Source organism: Heliconius melpomene, chromosome 21, assembly GCF_056956725.1.
Source record: "Heliconius melpomene rosina isolate 202511_hmr_F chromosome 21, ASM5695672v1, whole genome shotgun sequence".
Classification (NCBI taxonomy): domain Eukaryota; kingdom Metazoa; phylum Arthropoda; class Insecta; order Lepidoptera; family Nymphalidae; genus Heliconius; species Heliconius melpomene.
In genome coordinates, this window is record NC_140409.1 from 11,822,594 (window position 1) to 11,848,930 (window position 26,337).

Below are 26,337 nucleotides of genomic sequence, written 5' to 3' on the forward strand. Positions count from 1 at the left end.
CTTTATTTAGCATTATTATTATTCAAAGCAAAATAGTAAAAACTATTTAAAATATTAATAAACTAATTGGTTCTTTTTTAATTAATTTTGAATTCATAAATATTATTTAACATTCACTATCACTTTTATAAAGTAGATTATTAGGTCACAAATAACCAATATAATGAAAAGAAAATATAAAGAACTAGCGGCCCGCTCGCGGTTTCACCCGCGTGAACTATGTTATTATTAATTTCTGTCTCCATGACTACATCATAGTGACGTCTTTGCAAAATTTGAGACTCCTAGCATTTGTAGTAACGAAGTTTCAAACAAACTTTCGTCCCCAAAAACAACCTCTTAGAAGTCGAATATTGCAAATTCCCGTCTTAGCGACGCACCTACGTCCTATAAGTAACTCCTATGCAAAATTTGAGATTCCTAGCATTTGTAGTTTCTGAGATTTCGTGATGAGTGAGTAACCTTTCGATTTTATATATATAGATTTTTATATCCCGTTGATATAAAATGATATTAAAGTTAGTAACTAATAACGAATGTATAATTACGTATTACTTATTATTTTTGAACTACTTTAGCATTCCATATACATATATATACCTATAGATATCTCTAAACATCTACACCGACGGACGGACGTACTTAAAACGTACAAAATCTTAAAAAGAATCATCAAAATCGGTTCAAGTACGTAGTAAAAAGTTCTAAGGTAACAAACATAAAAAAATCAGTCGAATTAATAACCTCCTCCTTAAGGAAGTAGGTTAAAAATTGCAGCAACCAATGCCTACAAGCACATTTGTATATTGTTCTAGTTATATATTTTAAGGAAATTTTCAGATACAGTAGATAAAGTAAAAGAACACCATATATCATTACACAAAATACTATAAATATGTTGTGTAATAACAAATGGAAGTAAAATAATCTATAATAGTTGTAAGAAACACTTAAACATGCTCATCATTATTAACTTTGTACTTGCGATACGCAGAAGGCAAAAACTAAACAAATAAAACAATATAGCATCTTCATAGAGACGGCACTTAAAAACATAAAAAAATAACTAACTTACTTTTTCCCCCACCAGGTTCCAAGAATCGTAATTATCGAACGACATTGACATGGAGTTCTCCCGCAACATAGATTACAACAATTTGTTTAATATAGCACTGTACTGTGGATCTTATTTTAAAATTATTCCTTTTACTCGTTGTAACGATGGCATAAAATCTTTCATATTATTAAAAATATAAATAAAAAATATTATAAATAACACAGTACGTATCCCAATGCATATAAACTAAAAATAGTAAAATAAGTCTAGTAGGTCATTAGTTACATATATCTCTTGTACTTCTCAGACATTTTCCGTTCACTATTTGCTGAACTGAAAGCCCTTCTTCCAGGGGGCCCGTTAAATCTCTAACTCCTAAAAGCGGAGACGAGACGAACGGAGAGATGTTTTTTTTAACAACCAAGAGAATTTCGTTATTCACATATCTCATATGTAGTGGAGATTACTAAACCATCCGTCCGTTTTTTTTTATGCCTATCCTGAAGCTATAAACAAAACGATTTAAGAGCGTACACATATTGTTACGTAAAATCTATAAAAATATTATTACTTATATTAATTATATATTAAGAAACGTATTATGTTATATATCTATATACTTATATAATAGAGAGGATATTACGAAATACATTATTGGTCGGAGCAACTCTTAGGCTATATGCATCAGTGCTTTCGACGCGAAGCCGAAAACAAATTTGAAAAGTAAGATATAAAACTTACGTTATTTAAGTTTTTGACAGAATAATAATGATAATATATGATATATAATAATAATAATATATATGATATTTAATATATTTTTATATTTAAATCAGTAAATGTTAGTGCTTCTGTATATAAAAAAAGCTTTAAAAAATACTTATTACTTGATCGCTATAACAACTTGTATTTAATTAAGACTACTAAAAAGTCACTTAAGATTTACTAAAAAGTCGCAACTACCTTTGTGATTGCAAAGTAAACATCGCAAGGTGTAAAAAATAACAAGTTGGCCTGTCTCTTGTTAATACTTCTTGATTGACAGAATTGTTTTATTATAATACTGTGAGGATATATATAAAGTACAAAAATCCAGTTCAGAACTTAAATCTATAAAGTGCAATCAACTTATTTTTTCGTTATTTCGTTAGCTATTGTACAATATTAATTAAATTGAATTAATATCATTTAGATTGAATAGTAAAGCTGTCGTGGTGCAGGCCTACAACACATGGCTGTAACGACGACCGGTTCGTGGTCAGTTCGTGGTAACGAGGCAAAACACGGTTTTGAGTTACGTAACTCTCTCACGTCGCAAAAATTGGACAGTATGTCTTAACACTAAATTTCCCTTGACAATCCTACAATAACAGGATACAGAGAAGTTAAAAAATATATAAATTATAGATATTTTTTACCGGAAACGCATATTTCAAGCGGATGCTTAAACTGGATCATACCAATGTTTTTACATTTTTCTCTGCATAATTCCTCGTGGTACACGTATCATTGGCCGTCGATATGGCCAGTTTATGACATTTTTAATTGCAATACAGTGCTATGTCGTGAATCTGAATGGTATGTAGAGGTGAACCAGATAGCTGAGTTATAGCGAATGTATATATAATTCTTAAATTTAGTTTGTAAGTAAAATTCAATTTTATTGCATTTTGTTTTATCTACAAATGTCACAGGTCAGTCACAGGTAGGTAAATGTAGTTTGTTAATCATTTATATCTTTATTTATTTATATATTTTATGTGAATGCAGTGTTTAATATGTAAAAAAAATAAGTGAGCAGATTACTTTATATTATAACTATTATTATTGTTACTGATAAATGCTTCAACCATATATTTGTTCAATCAATGATTGATTAATTTATTAAAAATATTTAATATACCCATATACATTGTCTAAATTTCCGACTTCTTTGTATTAATTAATAGATTGCATATAGAAGTCATTTACAAGGCTTATTAAGTAAACTATAAAACAAATTCCAAGCGTAATAAAGATCTTATAAAGTGATTCTTGCGCAACTTGTACAATGAACATAAATTCTAGATTTAAGTAACTCCTGACTGTGACTTGTACATAAATAGTATTATTGACTATTTGTTTAATACATTTTTTAAATGTTATTCCATACTAAGTAAAGAAAAATATAAAAAAAACTTATAAAAAGTATAACATAGCATAGTTGGAAGGTCTCCAATAAGTCTCTCGTCGTCTATAAAAAACTAACTATTAAACATATTACAATGTGATATGTTGATTTAAATAGATAAAAACCTCATTTTGCCAAAAAAATCATATAGAAAATTACGATTATAATTTTAATAAAAAAATACGTCAAAAAGTCTATTCACGAAATAACAAAACGATCTTAAGATATATTCTAACGGGGGTTTGTTTCTGTTGCCCAATTAACCTTGGCTCCATTATTATATATTATTGTAATTAAATGATTATAAAATTATATTAACTTTTAGTTATTATGTTTTAATTGTTAATAAAGTATTTTTTATTACAGTCAATTCCAGTTAGTCAATTATAATCTTAGTATTCTTGATTTTTTGTGTTATTATATTATTATTATATTATATAATTTATATATAATGTATCGTCATATGGACTATTTCATGGTGCAGTGGATTTGTGTAAAAGAAATACTGTGGTTGTGAGTTCAATTTTGTGGATGAAAAAAAGTATTGCAGGATGTTTTCTGCCTATTTAAGACAGAAAATGTGTGACTTACGGGTTCTAACCAAAAAAGGTAAAAAATACACAAATGTAAAACATATCCTTTGTATTATATAAAGAGTAAATTATGCTCTTAGAATTTTTGTAATTGATATATTGTATAAATTTCATATTTCTACTCTACTCTCAATCGTGTACGTAATACCTATATTTTAAAGAAGTGCTTAATAGTAAAGATTGTCTGTTTGTCAACACTTTGCAGATAAATAATAAACAAAAAATTATTATAAAACAACAATTGTGACGCCAATTCATTCTGTCAGACGGTTTGTCTGTCTTTCAAGGCTAACACGCTAAACCGATTTTCATTAAAATTGACATAAACAACATTTAAACACCAAGGAAGGACATGGCTTACTTGTAATACTAAAATAAAATGCTATAAAATAATAGCTTCACTCTGTATCTCGCACACAGCAGGGTAGACAGAGGGAACCTAGAGTAAACACACTCCGTTCCCCATTTTCCGCCGAATTCTGGAGGGATTGCGTGTTGAGTGGCGGTACTCAATGCCACGCTGTTCTTCAACATCAAACCGAAGTAATGAAAATGTAAATTTAAATAATAATAGTGGGAATCGAATCCACAACCAGTCGCGTTCACAGTCACACACTTATGTCCCTGCCCCACGGCTGGCTTCAATACCAAAAAAAATATTTTTTTCTATTCATAGCAACATATAATTTAACAAAATTGTATTTTCAATGTCGGTCATTTAAAATAATAATTAATTCTTCTTAATAATTTTAGCCTTAGCACTAATGAGCATCGTACGCGCAAGACGGGGTTTATGTAAAACCTTGCTCCAGTAACTTTAAACATGCTCTTGGCATTGAAATTATATGGAAAATGTTGATTTTTTTTTATTTTTGTACGAATAACTTACCAAAAGGGTAATAAAATTAATTATTTTTTTAAATAAATATTTATATATAACTAAGCCAAATATATTTTATGGTTAATGAAAGACATAAATAGTGAATTGAAATAAGTCCAAACACGTGAATATGTTAGATTTCTTTAGTTCCTTATTCGCCACCCAATTTGAAGAGACATTGGAGAAACATCTTGTCTTCTCGCCAGAGCTTCCACCAGCTTCTCAGAGGAGCAATAATTCATTTCCCCGAGTGAGAATCGAACCTACAACGTCATGATGGTGACGAATTTTATATATCAATTTAAAATCTAGATAAAGTTAGGCATTAAATACGAGAGACTTTTATCAGCATTCAATTAATTGCTTACAACTGACCTAAAATAGAACGTAGATTTTCTTACAGATAAGAAATAAATAATAATGTATTATCCTATCCTATCCTATATCTTATAATACAAAGTCGTTTTTCGTGTATGTCTGTTGTTTCTTACTCTTCTTCTTCTACACCACCCAACGGATTTTGATACGGTTTTCACCATTAGGTCGAGTATTTTTCATAAAAGGTTTATATATAGTTTATTATTTATACATTCTTATGTAAATTAACATAAATACGATAAATGTGTATAAAGTCCTACCCGTTGAGACACTTTCGCGCATGCGCTGCTTTAATGGTAAGTACTACGTGAAAAAAATGTACTGGAGTATTGTTCCTCTAAATAAGATCTACAAAAAAGTCCGCGACGGCATATTCGTATCTTTTAAGAATAACGTGTAGTGATCATTTTTCTGTCTAAAAATAATAATTTCAATATATTTTTTATTGTGAGGGATATTTTTCCATAATGGTATTAATCCTTATCCTTTAAAATACTTTATTAATTTTCTACGTTAAACGAAGATAAAATTTGCTTTTTACACTGTTTCGACATTGCGAATAGCTTTACAGAAAAACGAATGTAATTGTTGACACATCCCGCCGTTGACACAACAGCTGTATGTTACTCAAGTTTCACTTATCCCTTACTCTCAGCATATAAATAAGTATATTAGTTACGTTGGCCATTTAACGTAGATCAAAATTGTCTTATACTGTTTTTCATTCTAATAAGTACTTTAGAAGTTGTTACAATATCAAAAAATCATTGGTTGGTTCAGTGGTAGAATGCTCGCCTGCCACACGGGCGGCCCGGGTTCGATTCCCGGCCGATGCATTCTATTTAATTTTCCTCACAGGCAGCCACGTAGTGCTTGCTTTTTATCAGGGACAGAATACCCTCTTCAGCATTAACCACAAGCGCGAAAAAAAAAACCCGCCTGTCTCTATAGCAACGAAGATTTAGATGCGTTTGCACGTATTGGATAATTGGAGTTGAATGTATTATTTCAGCGCGATATGTTTGGTTTCATATTTTTTGTAGTAGTTATTAGTAGGTAGGTTTTTGTTTATAATTTCTTCCGCTTAAAAATAGTCATTTAAATATATTTTAAAAAGTACTTGAAAAGATTAGTAGCACATATTTAAAATAACGGTACCTACTAAAAAATCTTTGCTGTGTAAAACAATTGGAAAATCCTTATTGAAACTACGAAAATGCGAGTTGCATTAGGGTTTAATTAATTTTCACATTATCTTAAGTGCTTTGCAACCATACTATAACATACATATAACTTTTACTATAGTTTATATTTCACACAGTAACACAGGTTACAGGTTCATGTGATTTTTCATTTTGTTTACAATGTTTTAACTAAATTTTAAGCTGATGTTCAAATATTAAGTATTTCTAATTTTTTGTAATTGTTAATGAAATTTATTAGTTGTTAATTACCTTTATTTTTGTTTCTACACATAACCTCTAATAAAATGACGCGTTAGCTTTCTCACAATAGCCCAAATGACAGGAGAAAGGAGAAACTAGCTTGCTGCTATATTCTTTCTGAGGAAAAAATATAATTGAGAATGTAATCATTAATACCAAATTATGCACGTTTATACTACATACAACCTTTAGTAACAATCATAATTAATTCTACTTTAATTAAGTCTATATTTGCTAATTAGTAGGTAATAGGCCTTCCCCAATTCTCGCCACCATACTCGATCCTCAGCTCTTCGGACCCTGCAGTGGATAAAAGATGGCTGTTGATGATGATGATGAGTAGGTAATAAAAGATTGGAATAATATGTAAAATTTACCTAAAGAACTTAATTGTATATAGATTTTGTATCTATATTACTTGTAAGATAGATTCAGCCTTGTAAAGATTACATACTCCTATATATTTCGTTTATAATATATTTTATCTAATTATTATTTATGAATACTGAAATGACTAGGTAAATGATTTTTTCTTTTATACAATTTTTGTAGGACATCCTTTTTAGGGTTCAGTACTCTTTAAATCCATGTTGTGTGTTACTTTTTTACTCTTTTAATTGTTTAGTTTTCTTAGCTTCACGCTATATGCAGCATACAGCAGGGTTGGCGGAGGGAACATAGTGTTAAAACACACCATTTCCCACTTTCGGACAAATTTTTGAGATATTGCGTAGTGATTTCCGGGGACACATTGATATTATGTGCGTAACATAACATAAGGACGTTATGAAAATAAATATAATAGTCACTTTTAGCATTTCATCTAGATTGTATTTATGGTTTACTGTATAACATTCTAATAAACAATTAAGGAGATGTCACTGATTCGAAATGACCTAGCCTCGGGCGGCATAGTGTGAGTATGACCGACGCGAAAATATTCTTATAGTTCAAGCAGGCGTAGCCGCGTCCGGGTCCACTAGTATTTTTATATAATTTTGATGTATAACTAATGTTTGCTGTATTTCTTATTAATGTAGCTTATTTCGATATCTTGTGTTAACCTTCGATAGCTCAGTTGGTAGAGCAGTGGACTGTAGCGATCCAGGTCGCTGGTTCAAAGGTCGCTGGTTCAAATCCAGCTCGAAGGAGATAATGACTAGATGGACTCACTCTTTTTTAATATTTTATCAATTATTTCTTATTTCTATTTACAGTTTTCTAAAAAAATACTATATAGAAAAATGTCAACATAATGAATGATAAATAAAAAAAGTACATATAAAATTTTAATTTAGAGGAAGAAATGTGAGAAATTTTATAATTTATTTGTCTACTAACAAGTAACAGTGAATCAACAAATAAATTTTACCTTAAGTAATATTGTATGTAAAAGTAAACATTTTCCCCGAGTCGTGATCGAACCCATAACAAGGGTCACATGTAAAATTACACATTTTTAGTACAACTGCATGTGACGAGTATATATTTTTTAAAATTTTTATTATCAGCTTCACGCTTTATCACGCATATAGCAGGATAGACAAAAAGAAAGTAGGATCTTCATTCTTCGTTTTCGTCCAAATTCTAGACATTGCGTATAAAGTGGTAGGCAAATAATATGGAATCAACTCGCAACCACCCCACAGCTCCCATAAACAACATTTTAAAATGGCCTCAAAAATGAGACTACAAAGTTGCCGTGCCAAAGACAGCCAATCACCTTGATCCACTGGCTCAATAGGGACGAGGCTGCACTTTTCAGTCCACGCCATATTTCTGATCTGAATTCGCGCTGGTCGAACAATTAGATGCAGTGGTTAATTACAGTATCGATTAGCTAGCTGTGTTATGTTAATCATCTTCATGCTGTATCCCGCACATGGCAGGGTAGGCAGAGGTGTTAAGATACTTTGTTTCCTGCTTTCCTCGGAATTCAGAACGCATTGCGTGTTGAGTGGCGGAGCTCAACGCCGCGCTTTGCCTCGACGCAACAGCGAAAATGGAAATATAAATTTGAATAAATATTTCATTTCCTCCAGTGGGGCACCAGGCCACGACTGGCCTCGAAAAAAAAAGTATTGTAATTCATATAAATGATTTATCCCACAAATATATATTTTTATTGATACTAAATATACATAGAAGAAGTTGCAATTGAGGCACATTACTATCCAGTGTCTAAGTAGAACTCCTGGTGTATTGGAGCCCCAAATATTTTTTATTTCAGTCCAAATATTCTTGTTTAAATATTAAGTAATTATTAATTATAAATATTAAACACTAATATAAATATTATTAAGTATATGAACAAACAGTTTAAAATTATGATATAATATAATTATATATATACAATTACAATCTAAATCAGATGAGTCCAAGGTGGCTGCTTGGGCCAAATGAGATGAGGGAGAGTAAGAGTATATGCTACACGCGTACGTCTGGAGGTCCGTGGAGGTCCAATAGAAGAGGATAAACCAAAAATTCTAAAGGCCATTACATAATAAACCATGTATTGTATAACAATCGATCAGCAAGTAAGTGAGACCTTGACTTTCACCGGCATTGGGTGTTACGTGCGAACCTTGACTTTGTCTCGGTCATACTCATTTTTGGACAATTTATTTTTATTTTTCGTACGCCGTAGTATTTATTGGTGTGTGTGATATGTTATGTTAGGTTCTTATGTGTGTTAGAGGGCATTGTGGCGAGGTGTGTTGGTTCGATTTCCAATCGGGGGAATAAATTATTGTTTATTAATTATTTTATTTTTATCGCTCTGGTGTAACTAACAAATGTCTTGAAAATTCGGCGAATTATGGTGAACGGAATGTCTTAAGATTAAGTTCCTTCTGCCTGCCCTTCTGCTATATGCGTGACACAAAGTGAAAAAAAGTAAGAAATCACATATCTTAACTTAAGCTATTTCACAAAAGAAACATCCTACAAAAGTAATCTCAATGTATAAAAGATAAAGAATGTTACTGTATGGTAGGTCCAACTATTAAAGTTTAGTAGAATAAAATATGAATTTAAATATAATCTTTTTTAAGATAAATTATCCATCTGAGGAAGTCGTGGCACACTCCACTCGAGGAAGTGAAATATTTATTTACGTTTATATTTCCATTTCTTCGCTCTGGTGTCGGGGCAAAGCGCAGCGTTAAGTTCTGCCACTCAACACGCAATGCCTCCAGAATTCGGCAGAAAGTGGGGAACGGAGTATCTTAACACTACGTTCCCTCTGCCTATCTTGCTGTGTGCGGGATACAGCGTGAAGCTGATTAATTTATTTTATTTTATATATTCATCTAAAAATATTTGAGTTCGAATTATTATATTTTATAGAATGTATAACACTTTTTAAGCTTCAAATATTATTTCAGAAACTTTTATCATACAATCTAATAGTCTGAATGCATGAACGAAAGAAATTACGAAATAGACGTCTACAGTTATTTAGTTTAAATTTGAATATGAATAAATTCTCGTTTTGTCTCAAGCGGCTATTATATTCGTATTTCTTAATCGATTTAAAATTATTTATTATTTTACTTATACATTTTCTATGAGTGTTGAAATTATTGATACAATTCAAACATTGTTGATCCACCATGGTTGCTGTTCAATCCAATTTTAGGGTAAATTTTATTTGAATTAAATCAGCTTCACGCTGTATCCCGCACACAACAGGGTAGGCAGAGGGAACCTATTGTGAAGACACTCCGTTCCCCACTTTCCGCCGAATTTTTGGAGGTTGAGTGATGCAACACAACGTCGGGCTTTTGCCTAGGTGCCAGAGCGAAGAAATGAAGATATTGATAAATAATAATTCGTTTCCTCGAGAGGGGATCGAACCCGCAACCGTCGCGTTACAGTCACCTTCGCTCTCACGCAGGGGCATAACCCCTGCGTCAGGACGGCCTCAAATAATATTTTCTATTATATCACACATCTTAAATTTCGTCCAGGCAGCGTGTACGTAATTACGTTCGAGATGATTTTCCTTATTACATATCTCCATTAACTTTTTTAATTTGAAAACCAGTTACATTATTTTTGTCCAACATAGGGAAATATCACATTCAAAATGTGATTAGCAAAAAGACGTAGTATCATAATAATATAACGTTTGTGTGTTAATAATTACTTTTTGCATGAATATTATTAATAATTTATTTTATCTATACTAATATAATAAAGCGGAAGAGTTTGTTTGTTTGTTTGTTTGTTTGTTTGTTTGTTTGAACGCTAAGATCTCTGGATCTACTGGTCCGATTTTCATTGTTTTTGTTTTGTATGAAAGCTGCATTCTTCAGAAGTGCTATAGGCTATATAACATTACATTACACATATAAACGAATATATTTTAAAGTACATTCTAATTTGACATGCAATTTATTCCGCCATGTTAATAACAACCGTCGCGTCGCTACGCAACCGTTACTGCGACATTTTGATATTCATCCTTATGAATAGTCACTCTTAACATTTTATTTAGATTGTAATTATAGTTTACTGTATAGCATTCTAATAAATAATTAAGGAGATGTCACTGATTCCAAATGACCTAGCTAACGGGCGCCATAGTATGACCGACGCGAACAGGCAGATGACATTGATGGTTTTATAAATTTTCATACATTTTCGAACTATTGTAAATGTTTATGTAATTGTTTGCTGTTTATAATTAATTTAAGCTACACTTTGGTTCTCTTCTTATTTTATTTGATATTGCCCGCTAAAATTATCCTACTTAATAGAGAGAAATGTTTAGTTATTTCGTAGAGTCGATATCTATGTACGCACGCACGGAAAACTTTAGGTACTTTTTCTAATATTAAGAATACCTATCCTTTAGTCACTTTTAATCCTTTTGTTGGTTCATTTCAATAACTCAGATAATTTTTTCTAATAATATGTCTCTACTTATTATTCTTTTTGATTATTAAAGCTTATATTTTCTTACTAATTCTATTGAAAATTGAAAATAATTTCATGAATATATTTAATAAATATTCTTATAGTTGAAGCAGGCGTAGCCGCGTCCGGGTCCACTAGTATGTTATAAAAACTCGGTATTATGTTTATTAAAAGAATGATATGGTTTTTCCTACATAACGGAGCTGGTCATCAGGCAAAAGGAGCCTAGTGTAACGATGGATCTCTATAAATATTATCATTCCTCCGTTTGGAAATTGAATCATAGCATTTAGACTGTCAGACATGTTTTTACCTATTTACATTATTTTCATTTCTTTCGTAGATCGTATGTAGAACTTAATAGTAGATTCTCTTTCCCCTAAAATATATAGACGTGTGAAGCTATAAAATCGTTATTAATAAGAGAAGCCTTCAATTACTTATCTGACATTACAGACAAACAGACAGATCGACAACAAAACGATCATTTCCGATTATTTATTTAAGTACCTACAGAACTCTAAAAATGTATTTATGCTATATTATAATCCGGTACAAATATAATTTCGTAAGAGTGTTAACAACTGTTAGTTTCCTTCAAAAAGAGACAAATTATTATTCATAGCAAGTATTATTTAAGTAAGTCATATACCAAATTTAATGACTTTTTGGTGATAAATATCTTATTTTGCCGTAATATGTTAGTAGATTTTACAGATCCATATGCAATTGTATCGTAGTGAAAATGAATTTCTTAGCATTCCATGGTTTTCCCATGCAGAGCGTCATCGCCATGCAGGGAACTTGCAACATTTCCTGGATCTGGAAATCCAAATTTAAGTCTATAAGTAACTTTATTATTTAATTGGTTGAAACTTTACTTTTTAAAATATGTATAGATAAAGTTTCTAAAATGAATGAAACGTTTTTGTTATTATAAAACCACAATAAAGTAAGCAAGCGGGCGAAGCCACTAGCGGTTCGTTAGTAAGTAATATTTACTTTAGTTTTTATTAATTAATATAGTATAAAATATGTTAATATTATGCTTGTAGGCCTATTTGTTGACTATAGGAGAAGGAAACGAGTTTTCCGCATTTCTACAGCAAGTGTCAAGTCAATATGCTAGTAAATAAGGAAATGTATCAAAGTTGTAATAATGATAGGCCTTATACCTACTACTAAAAAGATAAAGAGATTACAGATTCTTTTTCGCAATAGAGTATTTAGTAGAAACCTAACGACGTACTTATATTATACTAGCGGCCCGCCCGCGGCTTCGCCTGCGTGAACTACTTTATTATTAATTTCTGTCTCCATGAGTACCTACGTCCTATAAGTGACATCCATGCAAAATTTGAGACTCCTAGCATTTGTAGTAACGTAAGTTTCATACAAACTTTCAACCCCAAAAACAACCCCTTAGAAGTCGAATATTGCAAATTCCCGTCTTAGCGAGCACCTACGTCCTATAAATAACTCCTATGCAAAATTTCAGATTCCTAGCACATGTAGTTTCAGAGATTTAGTGATGAGTGAGTGACCTTTCGATTTTATACGTATAGATAGATTATCAGTTTCAAGCTGTATCCCACATACAGCAGGGTAAGCAGAGGAAGAAATGGAAATATAAACGTAAATAAATATTTCACTTCCTCGAGTGGGGATCGAACCCACAACCGTCGCGTTAGAGTCACACCCTAGTGCCGCTGCGCCACTACGGTCTTTTGCTCTAAACAAGTATATACTATATCAGAGTGGAGTATTGTGGTTATTTGAAGCTAAATTATACGTATAAATAACTTAAACAAAGCCCCGGGCGTTCAGCAGGACAGCGTGTTTCTTAGTGAATGATTTATCATTTTACGTCCGCCAACTGGTTGGGTCAAGGAATTCGCTATTGAAAATTGCTGCAATTTGTCTCATTAATATTTTTTCTTGTGCCTTCATTATATAACTCTGTTAGCAATTGCTTTTGCCTTGATATTGTCTCGGAAATGATTTTTCATTAGAAATTCTTTTGTATGGAAAAATTTTAAGTATCTTCTAAGTTTTATATGACGCACTAATTTTCTATATTATAATAACAAATAGGCTTAAAAAACTAAAGAAATTTCATGGAAATATCTCAGTAAAATTTCCATGTTTAAATTATTCTAGAAAACATATCAAATATTAAATGGAACGGGACTCGAATTTGTTTCCTGCTGCCCCTTTGAAAGCAACTCGATAAAAACGTATGGCATAGTGGCTAGTACGATTAGACCACATTCAAAAGGCACGGGTTCGAGTCTCGCTACGTTTAAATTTCTATACATTGTCTAATGTTCTCTTTCTAATGTCTTAAAAATATAATTAGTATAAATTAATATAATTCACTACGCCAAAGTGGTTTATTTTCAATCTCAATTATGTTAGATTTACTATATATTTAATATCTGTCGGAAACAAAGCCTTTTAGGACCGGAAGCGTCGGGTTGTGTTATTTACTGTAGAACAGTTGAGATTGGTGAACCGTTTCTCATTGTATTATAAGTTATAATCGACTGCATTTATTGAAACTAGTTTTACTCTTGTACAAATAACGGCAACAAAATTATTTCAGGTTTTGAATGTTATGAAATACAAGCGGCCTGCCCGCGGCTTCGCCCGAGGATTTATGTTGTCCTAAAGTATTAGAATGTTTAAAAGTCAACAGTATGTGTTATGCGTTATCAAGATACTTTAATACCGGTAGGACTATCTATTGACAACAAATGGTAATTTGTTGTCAATAGATAGCGCAACATGTGTCTATTTCTACTATCTCTAATATGAACTTCTTAAAAACTTAAATACTTATATCTTTTGATAGAGCATTGAATCTTCTCTGAGTTCTATAATTTTTATGTATAAAAGTTGCTTAAATTTGTTGTGTACTTTTTACGTGATACGTGTTCACATAAACGGACAAACAGACAAAAATTGATTCTGTTACTTATCCTTTAACACCCTGGCTAATTTTTTTTTTTAAATATTTTCAATGTACAGAAACGACTTTTCTACAGATTTATTATAAGTATAGATATAGATTAAGTTATTTGGCAAAATTTATCAAAATTTATATATGAAATATGTCTTCACATCATATCTTGATTATCTAATACAACGAGAATTGCATTATCAATTATTATTATCCTCTTGTAAATAGATAAGACGTTTCAGATAAATTAAAACGTTTTTTAATTTTTTCTTTAGAAAACACAAGACAATGTTTGTTCCTAATAGCATACGACGGTTGTAGATTTTAATATTATCGATTGCTTATATTATTAAGATCTGAATACATCATGCATATGTGAAGCTTCTGGATTCAATCCTTACTTGGGGGAATTAATTATTTTCTTTTCATTCTATAGCAATGTCTCGAATCCGGGTGAAAGCGTGAAGCGTGTTTTATTTTCTAATACCTACGTACGATACGCAATGTCTCGCACTCGTAGTGAACATCAGAGCAGGCAAAGCAGATTATCTGGACACTAAGTTTTCTATGCTTATGCCTATACTAATATATATGCCTATGTTCCCTGGTTTCCTCGCCCTACTCTGCTACACGCAGAATATAGTGTTAACCTGAAAAAAATATCCTTACTTAGCATTAAAAAAACTAATTGCCTTACCTTGAAAAAACAAATTAAATTTTAAGTTAGTGTCATATAATTAACCTTGAACTCATAATATTCTGTGTTAATTGAATATCTTAACAATTGTTGTTATTATTGTTGTTACTGGACAATTACGGGGAATTTAGTAAAAATTATTGACTTTAAACATACAATAAGCTTAAAATTTAAACCGATCTAAACTAAGATATTATTAAAGTAGTCTTATCGTAAAATCGATTACGGAATATAAATAATTATTAGTTGTACCGTGAATAATTCAATAAGTACAATGCAATGGTAAAACCACCTAAAGAATTGATAAAGTAAATTACTTATTAAGTATTATTACGCGGTAATAAGTCTAAATAAGAACGTTATTGTAAAATTTGTTTAACTTTTATATATTTTTTTACTTCATGATGTGCTCGGTATATACCAGAGAAGAGTGAGGAAACTTGGGGGTGTTAGGCCAGTCCGTAGCTATTAAGATACTTCCGTTCCACTTTCCATCAAATTTTGAGGGCATTGTGCGTTGTTAGGCAGAACTCAACGCCACGCTTTGTCTCGTAGGAATCGAACCCACAATCTGTCACATATACAAGCCCAGAGCCATAATGTAGAGAGCGGAGTGTTTTAACACTAGACCCTCTCTGCCTACACTGTTACATGCGGGATACATCGTAAAGCTAAAAAAAATACATTACGGAAATTCTTATAACTTAAGCCATTTTGGCACAAAGAGCGTAAAATATTCTTTATAATCCAAATTTTATAGCAAACTCGAGGTAATTGATCAAAATTGGTTTCGAAATAAAGTGTGTACTTAAATTGTGAACAAATTCATTATTATTATATACTGAAAATATGTAGGTTTTAAGCGCCGTAACTTAACTCCGCTATGCCACTGCAACATGGCCCTCCACATAAAATGATAGATGTAAATATCAAATTTATTATTGAAATATATATATATTTTTTTACCAATACGCTGTATCGCGCACACAGTAGGTTGAACAGAGGGAACTTAGTGTGAAAACACTCCGTTCCCCATTTTACACCGAATTCTGGAGGCATTAAATGCTGAGTATCGGAACTCAACTCGACTCGCACCGCTTTGCTTTGACACCAGACCGAAGAAAATGAAAATATTAAATATTTCATTTTCTCTAATGAGAATCGAACCCACAACCTGTCGCGCTTAGAGTCACATTTTGTGCCATGTCCTCAATTTCAACTGGTTAATTTCTTCGGTCTTTAGTACTTACCGTATCGTACCGTACCGTTATACCGTAGAGACTAGATCTCTCCACTCTATTTCCTTTGGAGACATTAGAATAGAATTCGAGTCCCCTACCGTCTCGCCGTGTCAAATACTTTCCCAGTTATTTCTATGCCATGTTGGTGATTCTTAATAATAGAACATTTCGTCTAATATCTCCATTCCTCAAAATTATTTAATTTTGAGGTCAATGGTAAAAGTTAGTTGATATTGATACCATGTTAATTTGATTGATATCATAATATTGCAGATTTTGTCTATACTTATACATTAAAAATTATGTAACAATTAAACTCGCTATTATATTCTTAATTTATTAACGGATATAATTAAAAAATTTATTATTTAATAATTTTTTTTAATGGAGGACTAACAATATTCAAATCTAAATGAAATTACGAATAAAGTATTTAATATTTCGCTGATATATGTTACGGGCAATGAAGCCTTTTACAATACGAACGACTGTTGGTGAGTAAAACATAATTCACGCTATATCCCGCACATGGCAGGATAGGTGAAGTGTTTTAACATAGTGTTAAGACTCCATTCCCCGCTTTCCGCCAATTTTTTCGAATCATTGCGTCTTGAGTAGCGGAACTCAACGCCGGGCTGTAATAATAATAAAGTGAAAATATTAATTAATAATAATTCATTCCGTCAAATGGCAATCGAACCCACAACTCTCCGAGGTGTTCACAAGCAACCTGATGATAATCACACGCAGACACTTGGCCACTATGCGATCAGACATCGGCTGATGCGACACTAATTATAGTGTCTAATAAATTTTGCAATTAGAGACACTCATGTTCGTACAGAGACACTCGTTGTATACACTGAGTGTAACATGTACATGTCATTACTACGAGTATTTTATATGTGAGTAAAGCTTGGTTGATAAAAAATATATGTATGTATAGAAGAATAATTGTATAACCACTATAATTACTTCCTAACGCACTAACTACGCACTTAAAACAACTGTATAAAACAATAATTTTGAAAATATTTTGATAGAATACTTTATAGGTTCGATGTCGATTAGGGGGAATGGTTTTTCATTTCCTCGCTCTGGTAAAGAGAAGCGCATCGTTGAGTTCCGCTACTCAATAAGCAATGTCTCGACTTCCTCCAAGTTTAGGACAATATGTAACGATAATAGTGTTATTACCATAAGTTCATAATCATAAACACTTTACTTTCCTATTGATCTTATATGCTTATAAATGGAAGGATTGAATAAATAGTTATTTTTATTTTCTGTTACAAATATCGATCATTTAACTATTTTAAAATAATATACTATACACAGTTCTAATTAAAAACAATAATTAGCCACCAGTGATTATTTCGTAAAATATTTTGTATATGACACGTAATTTTCGAGTAATTATGAATAATAAAACTGAATTAATAATAAAATAAAGTTTATATACAGGCCCTGAGGTATTCATTTAAATCTATCAATATTAAAATTAAATATAGACTAGTGTAAATTATTGACTATAGACTAAAACACTGGGTTGGATCAAATTGCCGTACGTCAAATTTAACTGATATTTTATTGAAAGTTGAAATAATTCTATTCACTTTATGTATTTTATGATCAAAATTTATTTGAGAATAAACGGAAACGGGTTTAATCTTACACAGTGAGTATACTGTTAGTTTTTTGGGATTATTATTATTTTATAATTCTTTTACATCTCCGAAACATTGTACTGAAGGAGGGAACCTAGTTTTAACACACTCTGTTCCCCTGAGCAGCCAAATTCTAGAGACATTTGGTGTTTGTATGGCTGAAGTCAACTAGAGAAATGAAGTCAAGACTTTAGAGGTTGACAAAGAATCTATTTGCAAAATTTCAACATTCTTATTCTTCTTCTCTATCGAGAGGCGTATCGCATATATCCAATTACGTTTTTATATACGTACAGAAACGAATAGACCTTTTTAAAAATTTTTACACTCGTCTATCATATTTAAGAGAAATTGTCAGTGTTGTAATAATATTAAAATATTCTTTAAGTCGTATCGACTATTAATTTGTTACAACTTTATAAAACATAGAAAGAAGTGGATTTTTTATGGAAAAAGACAACATAAACGAGCGTACGGGTCACCTGATGGTAAGTGGCAGAATTCAACGCCACGCTTTACGTCGTTACCAGAATGAGGAAATATATATATTTTTAAATATTCCATTTCCTCGAGTGGGAATCGAACTCACAAAATATCCTGTTTACAGTTGCACTTGTGCCTTTGCGCCATGGCTAGTAACTTGAGGAGATTCCGTATATATTTTTTTAAGAAAATAGAAAATAGAAGCTATAAATATTTATACATTTAATTTTCGTCGCAAATATGTTAGTTCCTAACTCCAGTACTAAAACTAAATATTAAGTAAATAAAATAGGTCAAGGTTTGCATTAGTTCATTAAGTCACTGCTAACACTGCTTTTATGAAAAATCTCACAAAACGAAGAAAATAAAAAAAACATTCGCGAACGTTCACGCTGTATCCCGCACACAGCAGGGTAGGCAGAGGAAACCTAGTGTTACGACACTCCATTTCTCAGTTTCAACCGAATTGTGGAGGCATTGCGGATTGAGTGGTGGAATTCAACACCGCCGCGACAACAGAGCAAAGAAAATAAAAATATTAAATACTTAAACTTGAAATTTATATGCACTAGGAATCTGTGTTCGGGTTTTATTAATAAAATAAAGAAAACAAGAACTACTTTAATAATAAAAGAAGAAAGCGAACAAGCAGCAACAAAAAAATATAGGCACATTCAAAATGCGAGAATTGTAAGATTTTATTTGTCGTTTGCCACCGGACTAGTACGAAATTATTATTTTTATTACTTATAATATCATTATCAGACTTATAAAATATATACAGGTGTAAAGCTGCAGCAGCTTTAATACAAGGTTAATGATTTATATTACTATTCTACATAATACAACTAGAATATTAAATTGACAGTATTTCTACACGTGATATGGATAATGTGGAATTAACAACTCTTTGTTAATACGTGTTATATTAATAACAAATAATTATTATTAATCCATAACTCGAGGCCGTCGTGACGCAGAGGCACGAGGGTGTGACTGTAATGCGAGGGTTGTGGGTTCGATCCCCACTCGAGGGAATCGAAGTGGGGTCGAATTAATTAATATTTTCATTTCTTCGGTATGGCACCAAGGCAAAAGCTCGTCGTTGAGTTCCACCACTCAACACGCAATGCTCCGAAAAAATCGGCGGAAAATGGGAAACGGAATGTGTGAACACTACGTTTATTTTAAAATTAACACTGACATAACAATTGCCAGCCAAATCATAAAATTGCCAATAATATTTATTAGTATTATTTTTATCATGTTTAATAAGCAATATTGACACAGTTTATATAAATTAATATAATTGGAAATACAAAACGATCTTCTGAACTGCAACTATTGTAGTACAGTAAAAAAGTATTTAGTAAAGTAAATGTGAAGGTTTCACTTAGGTCATTCGAACGTGCGCAATTATAGGCGCATATTCATAATATTAAAAGCTTGGGTTAACTCTTGATATTTATATTACGTTTATAATGAAAATATATCAGTATCAAAAATTACGATGCTTAGATAATAAAAAAACAACTTTTGGGGTAATTTTGGTAAATTTTGTAGATTTTTGTCCACCGCTTTTCCTTAATATACTTTAAACAGACAGTTAATAACGAGAACTTCAAGAAAAAAAACTTAAATTTGACTATAGCATATTTTTCTTTTTCCGCCAAGGTGTCCAGGGAAAACAGCGGCGTTCAGTTCCGCGATTCAACACAAATAACATTTGGCGGAAAGTGGGAAGTGGAGTGTGACAACACTATGCTCCTTCTACCTACCCTGCTATGTGCAGGATACAGCGTGAAGCTAAAAAACACTATAAATAAGACCAAACCAAAGACGAAAAATTGAGTTTTAAAAAGAAATTGAAATTGAAAATGAATTTAAAACAATTTGAAACTTGACAAATGACAGTTAAAGCCCTCGTCAAGCTAGTAAAGGCCTACATAAAAAGTCTAGTAATAATAAATATATTTTTTTTACACTATTCTTTAAAATATATATAAAAACGAGCGTTTCTACTGCAATATATCTGGACGTATTCCTTTAGTTGGCGCTACCTCTGAAAGGTTTCCACTTTCAAGTTAGAAATCCTCAAAATTTCAGCTTTGCTAAAATGACGTATATAATAAGTATTCATTAATTAATATAAGTTCAAGTGGAAATAATTCTTGATACAATTTCATTGGATGATTGGAAGATTTCTCATATTAATTATTTATATAAGTGGTATGACGTCCGTTTGTCACTTAAGTTACGTTTTTTTTTTTATTAATTTCTATTTCTTGTGGTTAACGTATATTGACGTTTCTAAGAAAGACTGAGGAAATATGTTATTTGTATAGACAGTATTTTAGGATTGGTTTTTTTCACGATAGGGAAAAAATATTATTACTTCAAAATTTATCTATTAAATCTTAATGCTGCGTACATTAAAATTACTGCATAACAGTTTTAATATCTATCTATTATTTATAAGCATATGCGATTAATATTACTTCTATTATTATGGCCATCATGGCGCAGCGGCCAAAGGGTGTGATTGTAAAGCGACGGTTGTAGTTTCGATCCCCACTCGAGGAAGTGAAATATTTATTTACGTTTATATTTTCATTTCTTCACTCTGGTGTTGGGGCAAAGCGCGGTGTTGAGTTCTGCCCCGCAACACGTAATAAGACTAGAGTATCTTAACACTAGGCTCCCCTGCCTACCCTGCTGTGTGCGGTATACATCGTGAAGCTAATTTGATTATTACTTTGAATTTATAATAATCAAACGTCTTAGTGCTTTGGTCATTCCTATGGTATTTACTCGTATATTAGAATTCGTCGTATTGTTTTAATTTATGTATATAAAATAATTTTAAACAAAAAAAAACCTACTTCTAACAACGAACTAAAAAGTGAAAAATATTTATACAAAGATTTTATAATTTTGAAGTCGGTGTTAAGTAGAACAAACTGGCTTAGTAATTAGATATTGTAGTAAAGGTGAGCATTAGCTTGACACCGACTTCAAAATGATAAAATCTTTGTATAATTATTTTTCACTTTTTAGTTCGTTGTTAGAAGTCGGTTTTTTTTTGTTAAAAATTATTTTATTTCACGATTTTAAGTGATGGGTATCTTAAAATGATGGTTCTTAAACGAGTGGTGATGGTGGTGGTAGTGGTTGTCAACGAGTGGTTGTGGTTGTCCTATGTAAAACTTCATTTAATTAGGTATTATTTTTGTGCAAAGTTACATTTTGATATATTGACAAGAACATAAATAAATAAAAAATATTCGGGCGAATTGAGAATCTCCCTTTTTTGAAGTTGGTTGAAAATGAGAACATCCTCTTTTTGGAGGTTGGTTGAAAAGAAATGCAACGATCAGGAATTTCACTTCTGACATCAATTTAAAAAGTTTTTGCTTGTAACTATTACAATATAATCTATTTTTTACCAAAAAAAAAAACAAACTTTCTCAATTTTCACCGGAATCCATAATCGGAACCTAACCAAACTTTCACCAAATTATCCTTGAAGTGTATCCTTTCAAATAAAAAAAGAATCATCAAAATCGGTTCGCGCGACATTGAGTTATTCGTCTATTTGTCGCGCACATACCTAATGCAAATTTAAGACTTATGTGATTTTCTCATGGATACCATCGTCATACATGGACCAAAAAAAATTGGGTCATTCGGGAAGCTTCACCTTTCAAACAAAAAAAAATTTTCAAAATCAGTTCACCCAGTCAAAAGTTATGAGGTAACAAACAAAAAAAAAAAAACAGTCGAATTGATAGCCTCCTTTTCTTACAGAAGTCGGTTAAAAAGAAGATCTCGTCTCATTCAGTTTTCGTAAAAAATATTTTTTTTAATCCTTAATTTATCATATGACTGCTCCCGAGAGCAAATGGAAATGACCAAGAGTTATGTAAGACATTGATCAATATATTCTTACCTCGTAAGAAGTAAGTGCAGGCAGAGAGAACCTGGTGTTAAGATACTCTGTTCTTCACTTTCCACCGAATTCTGGAGGCATTGCATGCTTCCGCGCTTTGCCTCGACGCCAGGGCGAAGAAATGGAAATATAAATTTAAATAAATATTAAATTTCCACGACTGGGAATCGAACCCATAACCAGTCGCGTTAACAGTGACACTTTGTGCTCTCGCGCCACTACTGGCCTCCTTACTTGTCTATTTATATCAAAAACAAAATATAATTCATCGCATCCCGTTCCTTTATTTTGTCGTATTGTTTAGTACCTTCGGTAGCTCAGTCGGTAGAGCGGTGGACAATATTGCAGTAGACGATACATTGGCTAGTATCCACAGGTCGCTGGTTCAAGTCCAGCCCGAAGGCGACTTTTTTCGCTTAATTATTAATGTTTATTTCTTGTATACAGTTTATTTTTTATATTAGTAAAAAATCCTTTATTAAGTTAAAAATTTGGCAATTAAAACTGAAAAAATCTGTTTCAATTTTTCATAAGGACAGCTCTTAAGATTGTAACGAATATAACAATCGATTCCTCTTAAAAAAGTACAGCTTCACGCTGTATTCTGCATATAACAGGGAGAGGCAGAGCGAGCCTAGTGTTAATACACTCCGTTCCCCACTATCCACTGATTTCTGGAGGCATTGAGTGTTAAATGGTAGAACTTAATGTCGCACTTTGCCTTGACACTAGAGCGAAGAAATGAAAATCTTAAATATTTTATTTCCTCGATTGGGAATCGAACTCACAACCTATCGCTTGTGGAGTCGCACCCTGTGGCCCTGCCCCACGACTAGCCTCCTTTCTTTTCTTTCTTTCTAATATTAATAAATTATAACAACATTATGAATTAATGTTATTTTCATTTTCACTACCTGAAATTTCCAATATTCACACTTGATCCACTTCCGACCGCTCAGTTGGTAGAGCAGTGGATCGACGTATGTAGGTGCTGGTTCAAATGTGGCTCAAAGGATTTATTTTTTAAAGTGTGTATAGTATATATTTTGCAATTAAATTGATTGTCAAATATGTTGTACTTTTGTATTTTTATAATCAACACTAGTGAAATTAATTTTAAATTCTGGTGATATGTAAGGTCTTTATTTTAACACGCTGTATCCCTAGTGGGGTAGTTAGAGGCAACAGACCGCCAAACACTACGGTCTTACGGTCTCTGCATACTACCCCTTTTTCCTCATCCACTGTCATCAACCTCTTCACACCTGACTCTCCTCCAGTATCTTTGATATTGTGTTTTCGAAAGTCTTTAATTTCTTTGTATATAATAATTGTATTATTTATTCAAAAGTTCAAAAACTGTGTTTTTTGTAAGTTATATGAATGTTCTGAATATTACTAATAATGCTATAGCAGAATAAAATTTTAAAAAAGATGTTATTTTTAGGTTATGTACCCTTAAGTTAGGGCCACTGAGCAAGCCTTCGATAGCTCAGTTGGTAGAGCGGTGGACTGTAGTTGGAATATTGATATCCATAGGTCGCTGGTTCAAATCCGGCTCGAAGGATATTTTTTTTCACAATAAAACTAGATAATCTCTTTTTAACTACAGACGTTTCTTGTAAGCTATAATTTAGCATTGTGTTCTATTATTTATTTCTATAGTTACATTAGTCCATCACAAGTCAAAAAAAATTGATAAAATTTTGATGTTTTCTACCCTTAAATAAACAATTGAATATTTGGTATAATTGTTGTAATCGGCTTTTAAATTTCACAATATTGCAGTTAATGTAAATTTCAGTAATAAGTATAAATAAAATACAAGGAGATAGACCATAATAAATTAAGGATAAGAAGTGTCCATGTTAGTGCATCTACGTAGTTCCATACTAAATTTGACTTCTAGACTAGATGGCGTTTGGTCGCGAAAATGCACTTTATTGATTAAGTATTTAATTTTTTTTATTTGGTAGTACTAAAATATTTTTAAAACAATATTTTACGAGTCTATTGATCTTAAGTTACAAAAAATATATAAACTTACATATTTATTTTTTTTATTATTTTTCGTACTGCTCCATCTTTCCCCCTTTCTCTCTATACTCTTTCTTCTTATTTAATCATAACATGACTTACATAAGAGTAAAACACGAATAAATACAAACGGTAAGCTTTATCGCCATTTTCAATTTATCTATCGTTCTACATAAGCTTTACATAAATTTAATGAAATATTTTCATTTGAGACACAATTAAAATTATTTAAAACTGGTATAAATATAAATTATTATTATACACACCTAAATAAACATATATAAAGTACTTCCGCATTACTTTTAATCCTGTTTTAGAAAAATTAGAGCGACGCGTGTACAAAAATGTTTTTATTGAATTTTAAAGTATAGTTGCTATGATCATGAACTAGTTTCTGAATTCACTACAGTGGTATTTGAATTGAACACTATAACTTTACTTTCAATTAATATATAGTGAAGATAGTAATATTTAAATTGAATATTAAAATTAAAAAGTTTTATTCCTCCGATGCTGAGTTTCTCCACTCAACATTCAATGTCTCTGACATTGTGAACGGAGAGTCAACACTTGATTCCCTCTGCCTACAATGGTATGAGGGAAAAACGTGAAGCTGTGTTTCTCTGATAATCAATCGAGTAGGTTTATTATTATAATAGACTCATAAAATAATAGAAAAAAAACGTATTTTTCATATACTTTACATATCACAAAATTTTCAGGAAATTATTAAAATAATCCATATCGGCTTAAAATAACAAAATAATATTATAGCATAAAATGAGAATAAAATCTAGATAACATTTAAAATCGCATTAGCTTAACTTTCATAAGCTAGGTTGAAAGGTATAAGGCCAAGCTGGTGACCTTGGTGGTGTAATTTGGGCTAAGTTGTCCCCTTTTGCCCAATGAGAACCTCATATTATTTGTTTTACGTCTTTTCATTACTTACTTCTTTTCTTTCTCTTCAATAGCAAAAGGCTTTGAAGATGGTTGAGAAATATATAATAAATTTGTTTTTATATAATAATAATATTAAAAAAAAATCATATTCATTTCCAATTTCTATTAATATAATTAGTAAAAAAAGTTAAATAATAAATAATATAATGGAGCGTGGGCCTGGGCACAGTGTTTGATTGTAAGTGCGCGACGGTTGTGGATTCGATTCCCACTACCACAAGAAGAGTTAAGTATAGGAAGGTTCCCACTACTTACCAATATACTTGATACAGCGTAAAGTTAGAAAAGAAAAAGAAATAATATTAACAATATTTGACTTCTAAATGTCATTATCGGTGAGGAAGTAAAAAAATTCTAAGCTGATTAATAAAGGAAGTTATTATTACTTTAGCTTTTCTTTTATTATCTTATGTGTATGTATATATTACAATTTGTTTCCTTCTTTGTTTTGCACGGATAGCGCTCGAGGGCAACACCGGTGCGTGAGTCGGCTAATGTCATTTGGTTATAATATTGCCCACTTTGAAAGCGATATTATAGGCACTTAAGAAATATTATCGATACGTATAATAAAATTGTAACTGATTGCTGTCTGTACATGGAATATATTTAAGAAAAAGTGTAAATTGTAGAGTACTATAAGTGGAGAATATTATAAGTGTTATAGAACTGAAAACAATTATTTTAATTGAAGTGTGTTTCTGAAATTACAGAAACGGCTTGCTTCGATTTACATGCAATTTTCACTATTATTTTTTGGCAAACTTTCCTTAACATGTTTGTAGTGTTTATTTTAATATTATTAAGGCCATTCGTGGCGCAGGGTCACTAAGTATGACTGTAAACGGGATTGGTTATGAATTCGATCCACATTCCGCCAGTCAACACGCAA

At 31.6% G+C, this 26,337-nt stretch overlaps 3 non-coding genes across 3 annotated transcripts; all 3 read left to right on the plus strand.

The window, feature by feature from the left end:
• The first annotated feature begins 7,586 nt into the window (after window positions 1-7,586).
• TRNAY-GUA (transfer RNA tyrosine (anticodon GUA)) lies at window positions 7,587-7,674 on the plus strand. Its single transcript is given in 2 exon segments — window positions 7,587-7,623; window positions 7,639-7,674. It is a non-coding gene; the product is annotated as a tRNA-Tyr (tRNA).
• Window positions 7,675-22,751: 15,077 nt separating this feature from the next.
• On the plus strand, window positions 22,752-22,849 carry TRNAY-AUA (transfer RNA tyrosine (anticodon AUA)). Its single transcript has 2 exons — window positions 22,752-22,788; window positions 22,814-22,849. It is a non-coding gene; the product is annotated as a tRNA-Tyr (tRNA).
• A 1,077-nt stretch (window positions 22,850-23,926) lies between these two features.
• TRNAY-GUA (transfer RNA tyrosine (anticodon GUA)) lies at window positions 23,927-24,012 on the plus strand. The gene is given in 2 exon segments: window positions 23,927-23,963; window positions 23,977-24,012. It is a non-coding gene; the product is annotated as a tRNA-Tyr (tRNA).
• Window positions 24,013-26,337: the final 2,325 nt, after the last annotated feature.